The sequence below is a fragment of the Canis lupus genome, chromosome 26 (assembly GCF_048164855.1).
Source record: "Canis lupus baileyi chromosome 26, mCanLup2.hap1, whole genome shotgun sequence".
NCBI classification, from domain to species: domain Eukaryota; kingdom Metazoa; phylum Chordata; class Mammalia; order Carnivora; family Canidae; genus Canis; species Canis lupus.
The window spans coordinates 38,507,894-38,514,730 of record NC_132863.1 but is presented as its reverse complement, the minus strand read 5'-3'; positions in this window follow the sequence as shown (position 1 = coordinate 38,514,730).

Sequence of the window (6,837 nt, the reverse complement as noted above, 5' to 3'; positions counted from 1 at the left end):
CACTTTCTACTGCACCAAATTGGCTCTTGTAGACAGCCCATTGAACAAAAGATACATCTTGTTAAAAGGCAGGCTCTGCTAACAATTCTAACCTGGTTTTCTTAACCAGGGAAATAAACTATCAAGTAAGCCTCTGCTATGAAAGGCCACAGAGGCCTGACAGTATGGAGTCTATACAGGACAAGTAAATCCTGTTTGTTAACCAGGTTAATTGAATGTAGGAGGATTGTTTTTAGCTATCCATGTGGGCATCTTTTCACTGATAAATAACTTGGCATGTATGCACAGCAGCCCAAGGGAGACAATTTTTATACTTTGTTTCTTTTTCCTGTTCCAATGGCAGGCATCCAGTGCATCTGATCTCCTCCCAGCCAAATATGCCATTCCCCCTCCAGGAATGGGGTTACCTTGGCAGGGGCAGAGGTGTGCTGTAGGTATTTACAAGACTTTGTGTTAGCCTTGTAGCTGCTGCCAGACCCTGGGGTGAGGACAGGAAAGCCCCAGACCTGGGCTTCGGATTGACTGCCTCCAGTTTGGTCTCTTGGAATGAGTTTGCCATGAGCTCATATACTTAGTTATAGAGTCAAAAGGGCAGGATTGAGATATTAATAGTGAACTTTTTGGTGCTTATTGGCCTAAGCATTTTACATGAATAAATCCCCATTGCAACCTATCACTTAGGGTCAATTATCCCCATTTTACAACTGTGCAAATTGAAGAGATTAAATTACCTTTTAATAGAGATGGAAAATGATAGTCAGGATTTGAACACATACAGTTTGGCTTTGGAACCTGTGCATTTAAGAGTACCTCTCTAAGTCATCTGGAAGGTTTCTGAAACCAGTAGTGGGAGACAACCCCTTGAGATTCTGATGCAGCAGGTCAGTGGGGGTAGAGCCAAGGATTTGCATTTCTAACAGTTTTCTAGGTGTGGCTGATGCTGCTGCACCAGGGGCCATACTTTGGGAACCACTAGCCTACACTATCCTCCCCCCTCTCCCCCATCAGTGCTGGACTAGCCTGAATGTACTCTATCCCTTCCTGTTTTTCCTAGGCTTTCCCAATATCCCTTCCCATTATCCCTTCTCAGCTTGCAAATACATTGCCAGTCCTCATCTCCACACTCAATACTCGCTGTTTTTCAACCACAATCAACCTAATAATGTGTGTGAAATGAGTGAACCTTTCCCTTCTCAACGTTCTTAAGGGAACTACTTCCCACAACTGTCTCTTCCTCTTCTTTAGCTTTGGCCAGCCTCTCTCAGGCTGCCCACATCATCTAAGATCTGCTGTGAGCCCAGAGTGGGGAAATCAGTCCTGCTCAAAGGCATTGCAGACGAGATTTTTACCACCAGTGTGGACTCATTCATTCAGACAAGCAAGGAATCCCCGAGGGCCTTCTGTGTGCCAGGCCCTCTGCAGGGTTCAGAGGAGAAATATGGGGTCTTTAGTTGGCAGTGAGGTAGGTGGGTGGTGGCAGATACTTCTAAAAGTTATTCAACTAAATAATGATCTTAAGGAAAATCACAGGGAGATCTGGCTGTGCTAGTGTGAGGTGAACCAATCACACCATGCCTATGAGAAACTGAGATAATCAACATGCGTTAAGTTTGTGGTCATTGGGGATCCCTGGGTGGCTCAGCGGTTTAGAGCCTGCCTTTGGCCCAGGGTGTGATCCTGGAATCCTGGAATCCTGGGATTGAGTCCCACGTTGGGCTCCCCGCATGGAGCCTACTTCTCCCTCTGCCTGTGTCTCTGCCTCTTTCTCTCCGTGTCTCTTGTGAATAAATAAATAAAATCTTAAAAAAAAAAAAAAGTTTGTGGTCATTTATTACATAGCCACAGATTATACAATCTCCTTAACAGGCAATTTGCCTATACTTATCTAAGTTACAAGAGCATATACTCTTTGGTTTACATATTCTATTTTCAAGACTTTATCCCTTGGACCTGCACCATCCCATATTGTGGCTATTTAAATTTAAATAAATTTAAAAACAAATCTAAAGAGTCAGTTCCTCTGGCTCCCTAGCCATTATTTCCAGAGCTCATGAGCCACACGTAGCAGGTATGTATTTAACATAGCAAATCTAGAACATCTCTACAGCCACAAAAAGTTCTGTGGACAGTGCTGCTACAGACCTACTCACACATATGGCACACGAGCGATTGTGAGCTTTAAATTCTTTAAAGCTATTTCAGGCCTAACTCTTAGAACTGCACCAAATTTTTGGACACTTTGTAAATTCCAGATACAAATCCTTTATCAGAAATATGTATCGCAAATATTTTTTTCCCAGTCTGTGGGTTGCCTATCCATCTTCTTAGCTGTGTCTTTTTTTTAATGCCACATTTAAAATAACAGCAAAACATCAAGCAACAACAAAATTCCCAAGCATCCACAACATGAAGACAAACCTTGCCAACTGGTTGATGAGATTAAAAAAATAGAAAAAGCATATCCTGATTTGGTAAGCCTAGGCAGAGACTCTCGCTTTCATCTGGAATCATTTATCTTTCTAAGGAAGATTTCTCAACTAGGAGTTCCATTAAAAATAAGTAACAAAATAAATATTGGGAAATTGGAAAATGTGAATATGGGTTGTATATTAAAAATAGTATCCTATCAGTATTAAACTTCATTTTTTAAAAAACTTCTTATTTGATAATTGTTCAGTTGTCATTTAAGAAAATACCTTTGTTGGGTGCCTGAGTGGCTCAGTTGGTTAAGCATCTGCCTTTGGCTCAGGTCATGATCCCTGGGTCCTGGGATTGAGCCATCCCAACCCCCCATCCGGAATCAGGCTCTGCTCTGTGGGGAGTCTGCTTCTCCTCTCCCTCTGCCTGCTGCTCCCCCAAAGTTCATTGCATTATTCCTGCACCTTTCTCCAAGTTAAATTTTTTTTTTAAGTTTAAGAAAGTGAGTATCAAAATAAACTAAAGAACATATTCCCAATTGGCCATATCACAAAAATGTGAACTAAGATTTTAAAAATAATGAAATAGGGACGCCTGGGTGCTTAGTGGTTGAGTGTCTGCCTTTGGCTTAGGTCATGATCCTGGGCTCCTGGGATGGTATCTCATATCAGGATCTTTTATGGAGCCTGATTCTCCCTCTGCCTGTGTCTCTGCCTCTCTCTCTCTCTCTCTCTCTGTCTCTCATGAATAAAAAAAATCTTTAAAAAAATAATGAAATATTTTCAATCACATTCCTCTCACAAAAATATTTTATTGATAATATCTTTATTGGGGGCATCTGGCTGGCTCAGTCAGTGTAGCATGCACTCTTAATTGTGGAGTTGTAGATTCAAGCCCTCTGTTAGATGTGGAAATTACTTAAAAATAAAATCTTTAAAATAATAATATCTGTTGTTAGCACAATAAAGTTTTTACATTATTAAGAAATCAGAAAAAATACTATTTTATATCTAGGTCTTTCTTTTTGTAAGTTCATATTTTGAAATAATTTTAGACTTACAGAGAAGTTGCAAAAATAGTTTAAAGAACTCCCAGAGACCTCTTTCATCAGATTCCCCAATTTTATCACATTTGCTTTATTGTTCCATTTCTCTTTATATATATATATACACATACACACATATGGCTGGCTTTTATATATATTGTACATACATATGCTCTTTTTCCAGAAATATTGGAGAGTGAGTTGTAGACATGATGTTCCTATACTTCTAACTGTATCAGAGTGTATTTCCTAAGAATAAAGACATTACTTACAAAACCATAGTACAGGGATCCCTAGGTGGCGCAGCGGCTTGGCGCCTGCCTTCGGCCTAGGGCGTGATCCTGGAGACCCGGGATCGAATCCCACATCGGGCTCCCAGTGCATGGAGCCTGCTTCTCCCTCTGCCTGTGTCTCTGCCTCTCTCTCTCTCTGTGACTATCATAAATAAATAAAAAATTTAAAAAAAAAAACCATAGTACAAATATCAAAAGGAAGGTGACATTGATACAATGCTATTATCTAATCTATAGGCTTTCATATTTTAGCAATTGTTTCCATAATCTTTAATTGTCATTATTTTTTAAGATTTTTATTTATTTACTCATGAGAGAAAGGCAGAGACACAGGCAGAGGGAGAAGCAGGCTCCCTGCAAGGAGCCTGATGTGAGATTCGATCCCAGGACTCTGGGATCATGACCTGAGCCAGAGGCAGATGCTCAACCACTGAGCCACCCCAGCATCCCGGGGGAGGCCATACTTTTTAATCCTTGTTTGTGTATCCCACCTCACTGATAAGGACACTTAGGCCCAGAGAAGTTATATAGCTTGTCCGTAGTCACACAGCTGGAAAGCAGCAGAACTGGTATCTCAGGTCAGGCCTCTTGGCTTCAGTCTACTTTACCTTCCTGCCTTGCGAGATTGTAGCTATAGAACAAAGACCTGGCCTGCTTCAAGGACAAAGATGATCGATTCTAGCTAACGGTCCTTTGAAACCCAATCCCTTAAGGAACTGGTAGAGTAAATAGCAGGAGCTCATAAACTCTGGGTTATTGTTCTCATCAGCAATTTAGAATCATCCACAAGAAGTGCTGACGTGCTGGCTGAGTCTTCCACATCCAACCCCAGGAGCTATGTCTCCTTGGAGCTGGGCTGGGCTAGAAGGCTCTCCTAATACACAGCCTTAAGTCAGTTGAGTTACCTTTGGACTTGGGGGTGGGCAGCTTCCAGGCAGAGGCAAAGACTTTGAAGTGATTGGCAAATTGAGTTTATATTTAAAGGGAAAGGGGGAAGAAAGACTTTTGTACTGAATGTGAAGTATTGGGACTTGCCAGCTTTCATTTCTAGACATGCTTTCTTTGGGGTTACAAGCTTCCCCCAGGTCCTGCCTCTGACAGTGGAGATCAGAATGAATTTTGAGGCTCTTTTTTTTTTTTTTTTTTTTTTTTAATTTTGAGCTCTGAGGGATCCCTGGGTGGCGCAGCAGTTTAGCGCCTGACTTTGGCCCAGGGCGCGATCCTGAGACCGGGGATTGAATCCCACGTCGGGCTCCCGGTGCATGGAGCCTGCTTCTCCCTCTGCCTGTGTCTCTGCCTCTCTCTCTCTCTTTCTCTCTCTCTCTCTGTGTGACTATCATAAATAAATAAAAATTAAAATAAATAAATAAATAAAATTTGAGCTTTGAGAAGCAGATGGAATTCTTTGCTCCCAGCAAATTTACATTGCACAGCAATGATCTTAATCATGGATAACATTAGTTGCAGGTTGACTCCCTTCCAAGCACTGGGACTTCCCAAGGTGAAGTTCTTTCCATGAATTATCCCACTTCATGAAAAAGGCTTGATGGCAGATCATGCTTACTGAGTACTTACTGTGCCAAGTGCTTGCAGGGACTATCTCACAACCTGTATGGAAGTAGGCACTATTGTCATGTTTCTCATTTCAAAGATGGATAAACTGAGGTACAGTGAAGTTAGGTCATTTTGCTCAAAGTCATACATAGGAAGCAGCAAAATCAAATCCAGGCATTCTGGCTCTGGAGTCTGGCCTTGTAGAGGAGCTAAGAGAGATTGAGGGGCTCGTCCAACTCATGGGGCCATGTAATGCAGTACCAGGGACTTGAACCCAGGTGTACTGTCTGCAGTCATTTCTGTTCCAATGTGCCATGTTTCTTGGGGCCTTACATGTTGGTTTCTCATGCACCATACTCTTATCTACCAAGCACTAGACACCTGGTCTGGAGAACAAGGGCTATAACTGTCATCCATCTGGCTCACACACCTTCACTGGTTCCTCTGTGCTCACAGGGTCAAATCCAGACTCTTGGCTTGACTTCCAAGGTCCTCAGAGACTGGGCTGATCTCCCATCATCTCATTCTCACCTCACCTTGTGCATTCATCTCTCTAACTAGATGAACTACTTGTTACTTCTCATCCATCCTTAGTACAGGGGGCAGACCTGGCACTTGGAGCTACATATAGTCCCTAGACGTGTTTCTCTGGCAAACATAGTACTTCATGTTATATTTAGTATCAGTACGGGATCATGGTTTCTTTGACTCCCATTAAAATATTATAATTCATTACTATCATTACTTATTTTGATGTTCAAACTGTCCCAGATTTGGCCAGTGGGAACCCCTCCAATTTGGCTTTTGAGTCCTTTTGATATGTCCCATCATTCTTTTGGCATATCCTCACTTTCTGGCTCAATAAAATGGTCCAGGCTCATGTTGGAATTTTCCTGCCTCAGTCCTGAAAAATCAGTCATTTCTCCAAGAAGCCTTGATTATTTTTAGTGGAAGATGGCATTTAGAAAGCAAGATCTGGGTGCTAGGTGCTTATCATTGCAAGGATGTTGTTTCTTGTAGGCTCTCTCAGCAGACAGAACTAGGAAGTATAATTACACATGGAATTTATTATTGGGAAAGTTCGCCTAAAAATCTGGACTTCCCTCTTTAGAAGTCTGAATATCTAATCTGATCAGCAGGGAAATTGGCAATAATCAGCTGGAGCACAGTAGAGATTCAATAGTGTCCTCTCTAAAATTTGTATTGAATGCCTATTGTGAGCCAGGTAATATGCTAAATAACATTACTACTTATAAAATGATAGTCAAATCTGTGTTGGAGACAAGACCTCAGGGAAATTACAGGAGACAGGGAGCACATTTGATGGGTTTCTAAACTTGAGTATGACAGTTATCGTGGGAATAGAGACAAGGAGTTAGACTCGAGGGCTAAGTCTATGTAAAATCAAATTGATGGAACTTGGTAACATGTTTTATAACTGAATGTGGGACACAAAAAGCAGTTTTAAAATGTGGTTAAATTTTCTAACCAGAGCAAATAGATAAATGATGTCGACATAAACCAAGA